The sequence below is a fragment of the Lepisosteus platostomus genome, chromosome 7 (genome assembly GCF_059453375.1).
Source record: "Lepisosteus platostomus isolate fLepPlt1 chromosome 7, fLepPlt1.hap1, whole genome shotgun sequence".
Lineage (NCBI taxonomy): Eukaryota > Metazoa > Chordata > Actinopteri > Semionotiformes > Lepisosteidae > Lepisosteus > Lepisosteus platostomus.
The window spans coordinates 56503583-56521011 of NC_142617.1; the positions used below are offsets into that span (position 1 = coordinate 56503583).

General features: G+C 39.4%; 1 long non-coding RNA gene across 2 annotated transcripts in view; it reads left to right on the forward strand.

Annotated features, from left to right (window-relative positions):
* LOC148659287 (uncharacterized) overlaps positions 1-17154 on the forward strand; it is a 36700-nt gene extending 19546 nt beyond the window's left edge. Inside the window, exons 3-4 of one of the 2 annotated variants that reach the window (XR_015940396.1) lie at positions 10733-10821; positions 11997-17154. This is a non-coding gene — a long non-coding RNA (uncharacterized LOC148659287). The remainder of the gene's footprint in view (positions 1-10732; positions 10822-11996) is intronic. The other variant, XR_015940395.1, reaches the window with a different exon arrangement.
* Positions 17155-17429: the final 275 nt, after the last annotated feature.

Sequence of the window (17429 nt, forward strand, 5' to 3'; positions counted from 1 at the left end):
CAAATGAAACCTCCTATGGAGCCCGGCTTCACAGGGGAAGTGGGGGGCTTCAGCCAGGGAGGGAGAGGAAAATGGGAGGGGGCTGGTGTGAGCAGGGGTATGTGGGGCGGGCCTGGAGAAAGAGCACATGCAAAAGAATTTTATAGAGATGCTGATTTCTTATTCACTGGTGCGCCACACTAACGCACACACATTCAGAAATTCTCCAGCAGTTGTTTGCAGCTGAAACAAGGCTCCTGGTGGGAATGCAGTGACCTTTTAACCTGGTGAGAAGCAAAGCTGTTCTCCTTGTGGTCGCTGTGCTTAGACTCCTTCCACAGATGTGTGCACAGCGGCTCTGCATTGTTCACCTGTCTCTGGAAGGTCATTCTCCAGCCTTCCTGCGATATGTGCACTTCAAGACCCTGTTTTCTGCTGCAGTGGAAGGAGTGAACACAACTAAGAGTTCTGCAATATTCAAACAAAATACACAGCCAGATCTGTATCTTGGAAAGCCACAGTTAATGCAACAACAAGGACAGTCTGCTTTCTGCGCCTAACGTAAATATAGTTATGGTTATGACTATTATTCCTTCCTTTACAAAGCTCTTTGTGTGGCATATCATGATACAAACACTGGAGCATGAAGACTGGCATGACAAAGGCAAGTCAAGCATGATAGAAGATGATAAGCACAGCAGCAGAAGGCAATTTGAATACAGCATTGAAATACAGCAATGACATGCTAAAGCAAAGAAAATTAGCTTTCAGAAGCGATCTGCATAATACCTGTAATGAATGATATTGCACACTTTTTCTGTTACATGCACCTATGCTGTTCCATTAAGCGTTTTAGAAATAGAAAACACCTTTGTTGTGAGTGATACATTTTTGGTCATCTGGAACCTAACTTGACAAAATAGATTTTTTTCTAGTATAGATTTGAGGGTCATTTTGAGTATACAAGTAGGATTTCACTAACTGGCTGTGACTTTGTCAATCTGGTAGAATTTCTCTACCGGATGCCCAATTTGAAGGTAATATATTCAGTACAAACCCTAGTTATTCCTTCTATCACTCCTTCATTTCCTTTGACTTCTCCGATTATTTTCTTTAATATTGAAAAAAAAATACTCTCTGGGGTACGTTATGTCTGATTAAAGACACTTGAAGAAGGATTGGCTAAAATTGAGCTAATTCACTTTTCCGGTAGACATGGCTAAACACCAGATGTTGAAATCTGGGAAACATCCCTGATGGACAGAAGCCCAGAAAGGCCCACCATGTGTCTAAAATATGGAATGATGGGAGTGTGGATAGTGATCGGGGTGGCCTTTAAACATCGTTATTACTAATGTTTACAAAAAATGTTTTTAAACTCTTTACAATTATTATTCCACAATAATGAGTGATGGGTGTCTGGAACACACTATTCCACTATATTCTTGAGGCTCTTTCCCTGCAATCATCCAGGAAAATTCTGGACAAGATCCTCTAAACAACAGTAAGTGTGGGTAAGGTGGACAGAATGACTCTGTCTCATTCAAAAGCTTGCATGCCCAGAAGCTCAGCTGTGCTATCAGTTATTTTTAACCAATGAGCTCTAACTGACCCAGTAATGTACCACTCATATTTTTCTACTTGGTCTTAGATATCAGGTATAGTTATAAGACTAAGTTAAGCTTCCAGATATGAAACAAAATATATTAGTTAAAATGAACTAGCAACGAAATGGGCTAGAAGAGCTAAATAATCTTGTCTGAATTGTAACTATTCTTACTGTATGTTCTTAGACATTAACTGAATTAGACCTTTTAATCTCAAAACAGAAAAGAGATGTAGAAGCATATTATTAACCCCTACATGCTTTAATTGGAGCACCTGAAGCATTTTATTCTGGGTCAATACTGCAGGAGAAAATTAACTCCATGAAGAAAAGAAATTGAAGGCAAGGTTTTATCAAAGCTCATGCAGTGCAGCTAGGAGCTGCAAATTTGTAAATAATTCTCCATTTAACAGAGCCTTTCCCCATTGCTTGAACTCAGGGTAGCATCTTAAATGTGATTTACCCATTTATCTAACTCAATTCATATGTTCCATTCAATATTTATATTCACCACCTGAATTCCTCATCCGAGCAAAAATGAACTACATACATATAAAACTTATATAATGCCAAATCTTTTCAGATCTTGGAATGCTTAATTCAATTTAAAACACCAGGCAAGATGAAAACAGAATACATTTGTTCAATAAGAGCAAAATGCTCTACACAAATCCATTGCTCTGTCATTTTTTTCTTGTATCTTTCTCTGTGCTGAGTAAATGTAATTTCTCTTTATTAAATTCCTGCAGTTAATAAAACAGTTATTATAAAGCGTGTGAAAGGGTATGATTATTGAGGCTTGTGTGATGAACAATAAAGTTCATTAAATTCCTCTGAAAAAAGGGGTGTTTTGTGAGGAAAATCAAGCAGCAATAAATGATTAAAGCAAGGATGTATTATTGTGTGACAATGCACATCCACATGTGTTAAAGCTAAACTCTGCATCACATATTTATTAGCTGGGGGAATATGATAGCAGGTTGCTGTAAGGCATTCTCATTCTAGGTGAATCATAACATGACTGTATAAAGGTAATGGAAATAGTAATTCAGCTTTAAGTTAATTTGGTTGGCTCAGCTGCATTAACATAAACAAAGTCTGTTCTGGCCCTGAAAGTGCTGCTGAAAAAGATGTGTTTTTTTCACAAGACTTTTCTGAGCCTAGGAGATGCTTCGGTTTCCTTGTCTTTGGTGTCTGTGTGTCTTCCTGATGATGCTCAGGGAGACTCGGAGCACAGATTAAGGTCAAGCCTCTCTCCCTCCCACTCTTTTCAAATTCCTCTGTGTGTCCTTACCCTGACCATATGCTGTCAGAAAGACCTGACTTCCAGCCTTTTCCCTTTTTTTAATGTTTTCTCCTGAAACGGACCCCTCTTCTCAGAAACTGTGGTCATTTCCCAACCTTCCAGCTACACAGAAAAAATGGGAAGAAACATAAAAACATGGAGACAGAAAAGAGACTGCGGCTTCAGTAAAATATGTTTTATTTCTGCTCCAAGCAGCTGAGCAGGAAAGGAAGTTTCCTGAGTGCATCTGAATGTATGCAGGAGACAGACAGTGACACAGAGAGAAACCTTTACAGATAGCAGCACACTATATACTAACATTAATCAGAGGCCAATTACAAGAGAGCAGAGACCCCTTTGATCTGTGCACAACATTAAGCTTTCTGCACAGCACCCGGATCTGGAGCACTGGAGCATTGGAAGGGTTGGAGACACAGAGAAATGAGCCCCTATTATCTGAGGCTCCCAGATCAATTTAAAGAAATGAAAGGAATTAAAAGAACTGGGGCCTGAGAGCCAGAGGCTCCTAATGACTGCGATGAATGCCACAGTGCTAGGCAACTGGCAACACCAAACACAAGAGGCGGAAACAGGCTGCACAGAGCTGGGTCTTGGAGAATGAATCTCTAATTGGGCTCTCAGAACTGACAGGCCCTATAAATACCAAGCCTGAGATGTTCAGTGAACAACATCTCATGAATGAATAAATGAGAGCCTGTATTCAAACTGTCTTAAGTAAATGTGGAAATATAAGGAATTTTAGGTTTGATAGAATTATATTTTAACCTCTTTTCATTTAGTGTGACTTTGTATCGATACAGATGGATAGAACAAACACAAAAAACATTTACATTTGCTTCTGTGCATGCTGGCTTTACCAAGGATTACCTTATGTGAGGCCGCAGCCTTTGTGCACTGCAAAGAAATAGAAATTGAACTAAAATCTGCCCATGTCCCTCATTCCCTTCCAATGCAACAGAAAGAAAATAAAAAAAACCTCAATTGGATCCACGTTCTTTCATTTAGTCATGAATGAAAGAGGTAAGGAAGAGGACTCCACCATCTAAATTCAATCTACCTGATTATGTAAAATTCCCTTTGTTTACTTTATGTTTTTCTTTACTCTTTATGTATATTTCATGTGTATCTTATAATAATGTAATGTCTATATTGTCAGCTATCAACAGTTTCAAAAAAATAATTTGTCTTTTTTTGCAATTGCCTATCCTACATTAAGTAACAAAAGACAGGGGAATTTTCTTAGCTTGTACTTATTAAACTTTTGTCAATAGCTTCCAGAAAGTTCATGTCTTGTTACCTGCAAACGTCATTCATTACATTGTATTATTGAAAACCACCACAGTTTTCACTGTCCGAAGTGAGAACGTGCTGTCTTTCAGAAATGTTCTGCTTGTTCTCCACAGAAGCATGCATGTCCCTCTGCTAAAATGGTTAAGTCTGGTCTGCTGAGTCTGAACCGCAGTGACAGGCAGCAACAGATGGGACTTAAGATACCTGTCAGCAGCTGTTAGTCACGCATTTAGGAGGGGAGTACTGCAGGAGAATGAAGTGTGGGTAGGGGTTGTGAAGAGGGGAAGAACAGCTCATCTTCAGGGCACATCAGCAGAATTGTAAAAGTCGGGTTTCTCTCTTGGTCATTTGGTAGCTAAATTAGCTCTTTTGGCACACCTGCTCCCACCCAAGTGGCTTAACAGCCACACAGAAACACGGAGTGACAACTTCCCTAATTTTAGATGTAGGCTGGAAACTGGTTGCCAGCAAACACAGTTCACATCTAATTATACTCCAGAAAAAAACAAGCAGTTTCTAAGCCAACTCCTCGACTGAGAGAGTAGCATCAGAGGTATACTGAAAAATCTGTGGAACTGAAATGAAGCATTCCCATAAATCCATTTATTCATCAAGTAAGGTTCCAGTCAGTTTGTATTTTTTGATGCGAGAGTGCTACAAGTGTTAACAGGAGCTGTTTACTACATAGCATTTTGGCTTCTTAACTTTCAGACGCAATACATGGTTGAAGGGGTGATATTTAATGTGCATCAAACAGAAAGGGTAGAGATTTACGTCCTGATGATCTGAGGACATGCATATCTTGTATAAAGCACCGTAGTACCAGTCTGCATAAAATCAATGATCTACACACAGGAGGTCCCATATTCTGTGTCAGGGCATGTGGACAGTGGAATTCTCATACCGTCAATGGTATAAGCATCCTGTGAGGTTTTAGATCTCTTTATTAGCCATATACAACTTGCATTAGGAATTCATCTTTTTCCACATACCCCAGCTTGCTCTCCATGAGACACAGACAGGGTGAGAAGCTTGGGGTCAGAGCACAGGGTCAGCCATTTATACGGTGCCCCTGGAGCAGTTGGGGTTAAGAGCCTTGCTCTGGGGCCCAATGGAGTAGGATTCCTCTGCTGGCCACAGGTTTTGAACCGGCAACCTTCCAGCCACAGGCACAGAGCCTTAGCCACAGAGCCACCATACCACTGGTAAAAAAAAGATGGAAAAAAGTTTTACAACTTAAAAAAAAAAGTTATCCCTCACATCTGTAAACAGGCTTCACAAAGGAACTGGATGAATGTAGTGAGACAGAAGGCATGCAATACAGTGCAGTCAGAGCCTCGTCTGATTGAATTTCTCTCCTGCTCGTCAATCTCATACCAGGAGAGCAAAGCTTGATGTGTGGTGAGGGTCCAGTTTAGACAGGTGTCGAAGATTCCACTTCCTCAGCTGATGCCCATACAAAACACCCTTCTGTGTCCTTGTGCAGGATATAGATAGAAGTTAGCACGAACTGTGGGGACTGCGAGTACAATGTACACATGTCTATTATTAGTAGAGCCTGGTATGCCAGAGAACCTATAGCTCTCAGTTCAGATGTGCATTGCAAATTAAGACAAAGTTCAAACCTCAAAGGCAACTGTTGCCTGCAAATAGTGTCTCCAGGGATGGAAAAGCTCGAGAGATCTGGTCTATCATCAGGCTGGAATTGTTCATTTCATATTCCATGTCCATCCCCAATGTCATAAATTTGGGATTTTCCAGAACTGTTTAATTCCTTCTGTTTATACATCAGTACCCAGTTGCTTTGTGCAGTCAGATCAAGCACAGACTAACCCAGCTGACAACAGCTGAGTCCATTAAGAACCAGAACTGAGATACAAAGCCGGGCTGTTCTCATGCAGATTATTGAATTAACAGATACACAAACAACTGCACTGTACAGCAATGACTGAACAACACAGAATTCTGCATTTGAGATCTTGGAAAAAGTACAATTTTAGCACTTTGTTTTCTGTGTTATTTATGACAATATTCTTTTGAAATTCTCAAAGAAAGTTAAAGTTTTCAGCCAAACTATTATTATCTTACCACTGTGTTTATAACTTCTTGGTACTGAAATGCAATTTAGTAGCATTCTTCAAATGGGAGTTTTTTTTCTCCATTTTGTTTTAAACTACCAGTTAATCCTGTAAAACATATTTACATGGCAGGAAAGATAATAAGACAATTAAAAAAACCTCTTCCTCAGTGAAGCCAAAGACAATGGTATGGGCTGTATCTGAGCTATCTTTAGGTGCTTGTCAGCAACACACCTGTTCACTTGGGTACTGTCAATCTCCCGAGCTGATAAATGTTGCAGAGGAACGTGGCAAACTCTCAGCTAACCAGAAGGTGCTGTTCTCAGGTGTGAACAGTTGAGCTGGTTCAGTGAGAGGGCAGAATGCAAGTCACTCGGCGCTCACAGCTGCAGGCCCGGAGAGTAGTATCAGCAGAAAGGTGAAACTTCCCATGTGAGCTGAGACGATGTCAAGCATTTACTGCACAGCCGTGGAGACCGAGGCTGGCCTGGACGCCAGCGCCATGGCACAATGCTTGTGCTCTGTTATTGAGCAGGGCACTTTGGTGAACACACGTGTCAGGATTATGGACCTGGTATAATTTCAGTTCCTAGTTCAGGACATAGCACTTCTTCTCATTTAGGAAACATTCCTAAAGGAAAGAGCAAAAAGTAACCTCAAAAACACACAGTATCTTATGCAAAATGATCAATGGTCTAATCTGTTATTTGTCAGGATGTATTATTGTGATGGTTATCAGTTGGCGTTTCATAAGAATAAGTAATAGGTTTATTCCATTCTGAAAAGAGAAGAAAACACAACGTTTTGGCTGTGGAGCCTTCTTTGGGTGTTTCATAAGAATACTTACTAAATTTAATTCTTTTGAAAATTAACTGTTGTAACAGACTGTACAGCATCAAAAGAATTTGGTTTAGTGCTAAATAGATTTAATTTAAATTTTAATTTAATTTAATTTTAAGTTAAAGAGTACTAAATATGGTTCTAAATAAGTGTTCAACCACACTATAATGTGAATATAAAAATATAGAACCTCCACATGGAGACATACTAATTGTTCTTGAGCAATGATTCTCCCTCAGTAATTTTTCTATCTTGCAGAGGTTTTAGTGGCAATACAAGGAAATAAATTAGTGAAGGAGAAAAAGTCCTCAGCTTTGACCTTTTAGAGCTCTCTGAGCCATAAAACGCATCAATCATATTACTGCGATGGACTCAGATTTGAACTAGCTCAGCAGTGCATGGCTACAAACTAGTTTAAAAATGCAAAAAGGTCAAAGCCTTCCTTTACCGTACTTTCTGAGCCGTTGCACGGTTTCAAAATGACCAATTCTGCAGCAAATCTGTTGCAGAGCAGGTTGGTGTTACTGATTAGCATGGATTGAAAGCCTTTTACTGAAGCAAATCTGTGGGCGACTCAGAAATGAACTCATAATGCCTAGCTGGACGGAGTTCTCATCATGCAAACATTGCAGCAGGAGAGAATAACCGAGCATACATGAATTCAGATGGGCTTTCTGTCGTTCTCTCTTTCCAGACTAGTTCTCCTCTGTTTTCTAGTTGTGCCCCCCCCCACACTCAATATGCCTGTAGCCCAGCCACTCGGAGACAAACAATGTGCCCTCTTGTGTCCTTGAACAGGTTTATGCTGAGAAATCTGTGCTGCAACTGAAGCCTTCTTTTTCATGAATTTTAACAACTATTTTTTCCATGTCTCTCTGTCTGTGTTTTTGCACTACAGGAGATTTTTCTTGTTATTACCTTTTAGAGCTTCAATTACTGAATGTGCTATGGTGAGGCACCAGCTCAGGACTAGAATACCAATTTTATTATACACTGATATGCTGCATATATTGCTCCTGTGAGCAAAACTGGGTTCTATGAGCACAGAGGCTAGGCCTCCACAAAACTTTGCAAGTCTTTTTGGGGATTTTCCAAAACACAATAAAAATTGCCCAGCAAAAGTACTAGAGACAAACAGGGAATATCCTTATTTAGAATAAAGGGAAAACAGGAAGAGACCTGTGTCTAGAATCAAACAGCCTCTGGACACTCCAAAAAACGAGTGTACCCATCATGCCCCCAATACAATGTACACACATGGGACGAGAAATGATCTTCATAAGATACCACCAACAGCTCAAATACTCTATGGAGAAAACAGAAGTGTGTCATTTTCAGAGGCAAAAAAAAGTTCACAACCCTTAACCATTCTATTTTTTCAGTATTTGTGGGAAAAGGTGTTCATGATTCCTGCAACTGCTGTTAATTGTACCCTTTACTGTCTTAAAACAAGGTTAAATTCAGACTGTGTGTGTAAAGCTGGTGTATTTTTTATTGGGCGTTTTAACCAGTGAAAGCAGGGCTCTGGGCGTGGGTGTCACTCTACATTGTACAGTATTTAACTTTTTTACTACTGTGGAAGCAGCAACAGAATCCACAATAATTGTCTTTTTGCTCAACGTGAAAGAAAGAATAATGGAAAGTAAATATTAAATTATATTAGATGCAAAACAAACACATTGTTTAGGAATACAGGCACACACAAGAATAATACTAATAATAATAATAACACTGTGCGTAACAAAAGAAGATCCAGTCCAGCCAGATTGACCATATTAATCCTTAATCCTCAGGAATCCGGGAGTCACATTTGAATCTGAGAGTCAAATATTAGGCAATTTCTATCAATGTCTGATGCTGAGTGATTGATTAATGCATTTAAAATATCACGCCTTGATTTCTGCAATTTCTTGCTCTATGGACGTGCTAACATTTCTCTGAGTAAGGTGCAATATTAGACTGCTCCAAGACCTCTAACTCACACCAGACGCTGGCAGCATATTACTCCTGCACTTAAAGCACTACATTGGTTGTCTATAAAGTCACTAATTCAATACAAGGTCTTTTTTCTGACCTTTAAGACTTTTAAATAATCTAGCTCCATCATACATTATACATCCCTTCCTTCCACTCTTTGAGAGACAAATTCTTTTACTCTTTTCAATTCTAAAGTTAACACTCTGCTTTTTACTAGGGCCTATGTCTAACTAACTTACGGTTTTATCCTGGATGTTACTTATTGTATTTTGTTTTCTGTTTTTTCTTTTTTTATCACTTCTACAAATATAGCATCCTTGGGTTTGGAGGTTTGGAAAGGCAATTATAATAATAATATGTCCCCAGATTTTGTCAGTGCTTCATCAGTAGGATGACGTGTAACAAATACTTTTTTTCATTTAATGTTTCATGCAAATCAGACCGAGGCTCCCTATGAGAATCCTGAAACATGGTAACACCTTTCATAACCAGCTTAGTATTTGTGCTTATTACCAGTGACTGGCAAGGTAAGTTAAAAAAGCTAAGTGCCACTCAACAGCAGACACAATTTAATTAATGTTATCTAGATCTGAATGTTAGGACTTGGAGACCATGAATTGTACGGCTGATTCAGTTCAGAGCAGCTTCTGCATTTTAAACTCTCTGGTTAGCAGACAGTTTCTCTGCAGCTTGTATTAGTACGTTACCTCTAGACTTCCTCTTCATTTTTTAATAGAGTAAATGCATATTTTACTAGGGTGCATCATTGAGTTTTAACAAAACTATATAACATTTCATATAATTTTCTCTGGATGTATGCCACAAAGGCAAAAGGAAGAGTAACATTTCATTGGATGATTTTAAAATAGTAATGTAACATTGTTTCACGAAGTTTGATTGGATTGAGTGCCCCTTTATTGCCCCCAAAGGAACTTTGTTTTGCACATCAAAAGCTCATAAAAACATAGCATATAGATCAACAATACAAGACAACAACAGTACAATACCACAATACAAAACAACATTCAACAATATTAGTCAGAACTCCAAAGCGAATACACAATGATTGAACATTTAAAACGATCAATAATTCAGAACATTACAGGAGATGGAATTGTCAGTATTGTCTCCTGTAGCATTGTGATTGGACAAAGAGATAATTAGGAATGCATTGCAGTGCTTAACTCCATCATGCTCCTGCTCACCTGTGTTCGTTCTAACATCAATCTAAGATACTATGTCAATGTGTTGCAGCTCTGAATTCTGCAGTGAGTAGTATCTGAAAATTACATTCAGGATTAGCTCATGAAATCCACTTGGCTGTAAATGACAAATCTGATCCTTGATTTTGGGTTTTGTCTTTGCCAGAAGCTCCTTGCTTTTATCAAATGTTAACTAGACATCAGGAAATACCCTTTAAATACCGGCTGAGTCAAAAGTTTTGTTTTAATCCAAATTATATTCCATTTTAAAAACTGAGAAATTCTATTTGTTCTTGAAGGTTTTTTTTTTCCAACCTTCCATGCAATTTGCTAGGAATGTTTTGGAATTAAGCTGCAATCATTTCAAATTGAGGTGGTGCATAATTTGTCTTCCCCGTATTCAACATTTCTCTTTATTTTTCACACCCAAAAGTTTTCTTTTTTTTGAAAAAAGGAGATGGTGAGACTTTCACAACTGAAACTTACAAAACAAAACATGACAGAAAGCATCTGGAAAAACTGTGGCCACCCAACAAAGCAAGGGTAAGTTTTATTAAGATAAGAGTACTAGCTTATACAGACCAGGCTCTGTGCTGTTTTAAGATAAACAACCCACTGATTACCTCAACAGGAGAGGCCTGACAATGGTGAGGAAATGGGAAAATAGTTCCTAATGTGGTATCAGGCTTCACACACGGATACAATCAGTTGAGTACCAGCAATCCAGAACAGACATTGTATGGAATTCACACCCATTCTGTTTACTCTGTTTAAAGGGGAATGGATTATAAACGGGGAAGCATTTCCTCTGTCTCGCTGAATAAATAAATATCATGGTAAAAAGAACACTCCCCCCACCCGTACTCCCTCCCAAAGCCAAGTGAATCACATACTTCTGCCTTGGGGGATTATTCATATCTTAGTGCACAACTCAGGGCCATCAGTACTTTCAAATGTGTGCTGCAACAGAATTGTAGCTCTCATGAAATATTTGAATCATTTTTGAATTCGTCTTATGCCTTAAAATAATAATGTAGGAGCTGCACACCTTCATGTATTCCGTTTCCCTCTTGTCTCAATGTCTTTCTCAAAGGCTTTGTGACCTTCCCACTGCTGGGTCTGTGGTTAATACAAACTAGACCTACATTGCCTGATTCTTCTGTTTGTCCTTACACAGGGCCTGAACATTCAGTACTACAACATATTGATATCAGACTCTATCAGATCTTAGTGAAGAGTTTGAAGGGCTTCTTAAAGGGGCAGAGGAGTTAACATTTCAGGATACAAAGTGTTCTATGTGGGGAGCAACTCAGAGCTCTTTTTACACTACCATCTGCATACAAAACTACTGGATACTATATCTTGAACTAAAACATTAGAAATCACTGGGAATTTAATCTCAATTTCCACAGCAATCTACAATGATTATTTTTCCTTAGAAAACATGCCTTATCATATCCTATTGAATTCACCCTTCCCCCACCTCAGGAGATTCAAGGCTTGCCAAAACCGCCAAAAAATAACCACATGACAAAATCTCTCCTGCACAGAATTCAAAAGACCCAGAGCAGCTTATCTGTCAATTGCTTTTTGAACACCTGTTGGAAATTGTTTGATTCTCATCCAAAGCATTTGATAGAATGGATCAAGGAAGTCGCAGCTAGTATCCAATTAGTGCCTCACATCTGTGACACACTCCTGTCTCCAATCCCCACCAGCACGGATCGTTTTCTCCGGCACAGCTGCTCCAAGGGATGGATAGAGTTCCAGCTACCCCAGGCTGGGCAGGCCTGATGGGGGACACTGGAGAGGAGACTCTCCCCCACCCCCACTCAGACTGTTTCTCTGAGTGTGGTGGGACGGAGAGGAGAGAGCAGGACTTGTGATCGTGAGGGCCATATGTGTAAAAGGTGTCCCAACTCATCTTAACTTCAAACAGTTTTTGCTTTTAATCACAGCTGCAGCTTTGTCTGTCTTGTGTTTCGAAGAAAATGGAATCCAGGAAATAAATGCACAATGCTACATTAATGATGCACAATATGTAATGTGGAGTACTACATTTTAAAATAATGAAACATTAAAATGGCTGACCTAAAAATGATTCTGGAAAATATGTTTTTCATGTTTTCCTTAAATCGTGATCTAGAATGCTATACTATCGCAAAAATATTTGTGAGTTGTTACCGAGTTGATATTCAATGCTTATTTTTAATGTGCTTTATTTAATGTATAAATTTAATTAAATTATTTATCAATTATACCAGATATATAAACTCTTTCCGGGTTTTCAAATTTGGATTAGCACAGAATAATTCTTGATAATTTGTTCTATCAGGAGGGCTTTAGCAGAAAAGAATGTCCAACTCACGTGCTGTGTGCCAATGAAAATGAACATGGCAGTGGAACAGGGCTTCTGCAGCAGACTTGATAATAAATCTTCATTTTTTCACTTAGTTCAGCAATTTAACATGCAGGGGCTAAAGACTATGCACACAGTGTAGAGCACCTTGTAGAGGCACAGAATGCTACGGAACAAATTGTAGAGCAAACAGTCACACTGGGTCAGTTAAATTACTCCCTTATCTTCAAAGCCAAGGAGCTAAGGACGCAGAATTCATTTGTCCAACATCTCAAACCATGGAGATACAAGACTTTGTGATGGCCAATTGAAAATGCGTTTTAGTTTAGGTGGTGAGAGCTCATCATGAGAGCCATGGTGTATTTTCTTTCACGGCTTTGATTTCTTCTTTGCCTATCTTGTTTGCTTTGCTTCTTTAATTTAATTTGGTGTTCTGTAACCGGAGGTGGTAAATTAAATTTAAGGTGCAGTATGTAGGAAATTTTCAGTTTGTTCTTAATGAAGTGTCCAATACAGAAGAAGTATTCATTCAAAAGTGCTTTGAGAGGATGAGCTGTCCAACTCTTGTAGTTTTCATTGAAGATACTGTCAAAGATACAGAGACAGTCCGTGTTCTGCACTTCTGTTACCTTCCTGTAGTCTGTTACCAATTGTAATAGGGGTAATTTACAAGTTAATTCATTTAAAATTGCTCTTTGCTATTGTTAAAAAATAATATGCAGAAAACCATTAACCATTTCTTAGTTCAACTGTTCAACTGTTGAAAAACATTGCCTTGTGCACAGTATGATTACGGGACTTCTGGCATGACTTTCCTTCAAACAATTAAAATAATTGGGCATTTAGTGCTTAGGGATATTCATTCTCTTTAGCTTTGCCATGCTGATAAGTGATCTTTTCAAGTGTGAATAAAATGGCGATCCAAGGTGCTGTTCTCTTCTGATTTAATCAAACAAGCTCATTATAAGAGCACCAGAGGATCAGCAGAACTCTCTCTTCATGCATCATTAAAATACAGTCTGCATCATCTCCCCTGTTCATATATTCATCCCAGCCACATCAGCAGAAACATGCACTGTTCTATTTCCTAGCAGGTAATAACTGTATAATAGGAAGATAAGCTCACACAACCCATGCTGTGGTACATTTAGAGAAAACAATGCAGCGTGAGAGAGTAACGTCCATTTAAATCCAGCATACTGAGTTTTGTTTTACAAGTTTTAAATAGTTTGATTGCAATAGTAACATCTTCCATTCATCTTCCAGTAGGAAGGACCATATTCAGTTAAGTGTGCAGTGTCTCGGACCTTTTCTAAGGAACAAAACTAATTTGGGAACTGCTGGCCCTTCGTTTTACATACTGTAACTTTATCATTAGCGCTGAGCTGAAATCACTTGCTCAAGGGCAACTGTGAGAGACAGTTAAAGAACAGCTCTGCACATTGCTACTGTGCTGTCTCCACCAAGCTAGTATGTATTTCAGCTGTGGTAGTGCCGGCTACAATATAAATGCAATGAGGAAAGAAAAGGAATATAAATGCTTCTTAATAAAGGAAGCAGAGAGGAAAGGGCAAAGGAATTCTCATTCAGAGAGTGGAATGAGAACCCAGGTATTAGAGATCTGTAGACATAATACGACTAATTATTTCTGCACAAGCACCTCCTTTATAGGGGGGGAACAAAAGGCTGCATAAAAAATGAAAACCCAGAGCAAAAAAGAGAGGCCTTTAGAAGATGGAAGGGTTTGTAAGCACTACAGAGCACAACAAGAAATGGGAAAAAAGCAGAAAAGGAAAGAAGCAATTATTCCCTAACAATAGAGCATTAATATGTATTTTCTGCAGCCCCTAAACGAGGTCTCACAGGCTTTTGGTCTATTCTGTCGTCCGGGATAATGAGGAACTGATTGCACTGCTGTGCCCCACTCCTAGCTCTGTAAAGGAGAGACCACCATGAATAATGCCTGTGCCTTGACCCCTACTGTTTTGAGGATTTTTCATAAGGTGAATGGAAAAGGAGACAGGCAATTAGTTTCTTTTAGTTTTGAACAAGGAGGCTGGAGAAGGCACGCCTGCAAGGCAGCTAGTCTCGTTTGCTGGGAAAGTGTAGGGGCTCTGCGATACCCGACCTCTAGGTCCACCTGTGATTGTTAATAAGTCCTAAGGCTCTGATCCTGGCTCTCAGCTGTGATGCCTCTAATCCCGCAGCTCTGAAAGAGGCAGGAGCAGCAATTACTCGGCTCTCTCACTGGCCTGACCTGAACTAACTGCAACAACTGCCCAGCCCGAGCGCACCCCACTCCAACACAGCACTCAGCGCTCGCTGGTTTCCGGGCCTGAACGCTGAACAAGATCCTGGCTGGAGAGGAGCTGTTTTACCATCATTTACGTACTGACAATAGTGCACAAGCACTCCGATAACGTTTTAGAGCCGCAAAATATTTTCCATATATTCGGGACGTACAGAAAATACGTGTTGGGGTAAATAGGAAAAAAAGTTTTGTCTGACTTATGTTCAAGATTATTTTTTCTGTATTGAATCCCTTTCATTTTCTTAAGAAAGCAGATTATTATTAATTGTCACTGTCTGGCTGATGTTTTTACCCAAACGATGGAATCCATTAACACAACTGTGCATTTTACTGAAGTAATCTGAGTGAGCTACCTTTCTCAGGCATACAAGAGCAATACATCACTTATTGTATGAATTCAACCCATAATCTTCCATGTTCAGGTCCAGAGCACTAACTGGTTGTCCATACAGCCGCCCTAAGCTGCCACAGATGTTTTGGTATTATCCTGCTTGGCTTAAGAGAAGACAGCCTGGCTATGTGCAAAGGCAGTCAGAGAAGCCAAAGTTACTGCTAAGCTGGCAGTGGGGCTGCTGTATGTGTGTGGTGCTGACAAATGAGCGAGAATGTTGGGAAAGACAGTTTAAAGTTCCTTATTTATATCCTATAGAGCGGATGATTGGTGGGAGTCGGGATTTTGCTTGCATAATGGGCTTTTGTTATGAACTCTATACAAAATATAAACTCTACTTTCATATGATGGGTCTATCTGTGAATAATGTGTTAGATAAAAACATGCAACTCATTATCTATAAGGGACAATGTATTTAATATTATATTGTTTAATACTAGGTTAATGTATTATTGATGCACCTCAAGACGTCCATTTTTGTTTTATTAATTTCTATTTTCTCATTCTAAATAAACAAGTTAATTTCAGGTCCGATTACACAGTTGGATTAATACACTATTAAGGAGTTAATATTAAAACCCGGCAACTCTGTCGATCATGAAAATATGGATCCCATTATCTGAGCGACTGAATTGTGCAGAGTGCATTTCAATTTAATGAACACTGACTTGCTCTGGCATATTTTTTCCTGGCTGTGTGACATGGCTAAACGAGCAGTCCCTCTATCACTGCACGGATGGTGTGGAATTATTTAGTCAATGTGTTTTATTGTGATATGTGGAAGTAGGTGGAATGAGACAAATGAGCAAATTATTTTCGCCCTTGCCTTTTCCAGCGAGGGACACGAATGGATCGTTCAGTATGCCTGCTCACTGTGGGCACCTGTAATAATAATTTACGCCTCTGTCTTTCAATCAGCGCTTCTCTCATATGGGAAAGGGGTCGCAGGAGTGATATTTTGGCTGAGAAGACGACCGTAGGTTAGAAAGCTTGCAGGATTTAAACTGCATGAGAACAACCAAAAAGAATCTCATGAAAGAATTATAAGTAGACCTTCCTTCAGAGGTTGATCAATAAAGGTTGAAGATGAAAGCAACGATGACCAAGACATGGCAAGAACACTGAGATATGCACTGCTCCTATAACAGAAAGGGAGAAGTTTAAAACCCAGAAGACCATTTCAGGGTTGCAGGATAAAGGACTTAATTTAATAAATGTTGTGCTCAGCAGACTAATCATGCTCTCGTGTAGCTGCAGGACTTAACTAACACATGTTTTCTAACAAGCAGGCCACGGAAGAGTGTCACTAAGCTGCCCTTAAACTTCAAGGGCTCGTCAGTCAGCATAGCAGGCAAAGGATCCCTGGGAAGACCAGAGGGCAGTTGACAGCCCACTGCCATCGTTTCTCACCAATGCAATAAGTTTGCCACAGTGCAGCTGCACAGACTGACGAGTCCACGACTGAAGGCTGGACAGATCTGCAGTAGTGAAATTAGATGGAAGTTTCAGATATACTGAAGACATTTTCTACATCCATCTAAACAGTGGTATACTGCGATGCCATTTACAGATCCCATATTATGGCAGACGTAATAGGCAGAACAGAAGATAGCATCATGGCATTTTAGCGGACCGTGCAGCTTTTTATTGTGTTTCCAAAAGATACATTTAAACAATGTTTTATTTGACAAACCTGCGAAAGAGCAAGAAAAGCACCATTAAAACTGCTGTGTTACTAACTGGAAGAAATGTACTCATTTAAATTTCTAAGGGATGTAAAGTAATGCTAAGAATTAAACAGTGTCGTGGTCTCTGGCTTTCTTGTTTGTTGTATTCATACATTCCAACACACTTGATGTTTTTCATCAATTGTTTTCCCAATTGTTTTTGTTACTGAATTAATCTGAAACAACAGTTGTGTGCTTCTCGTATCTCGGCTACAAACGCAGCAGCCACCCATGGGAGAGAAATGAGCTGAACCTGGGCTCTCGCAGGCACCCTCACCAGCTGAGCCCCTAGGGAGGCATCAAAACAAAGTCGAATGCTCTATGCTTAGATGTATTTCATGGGGGCTACCTTATAGTTAACTA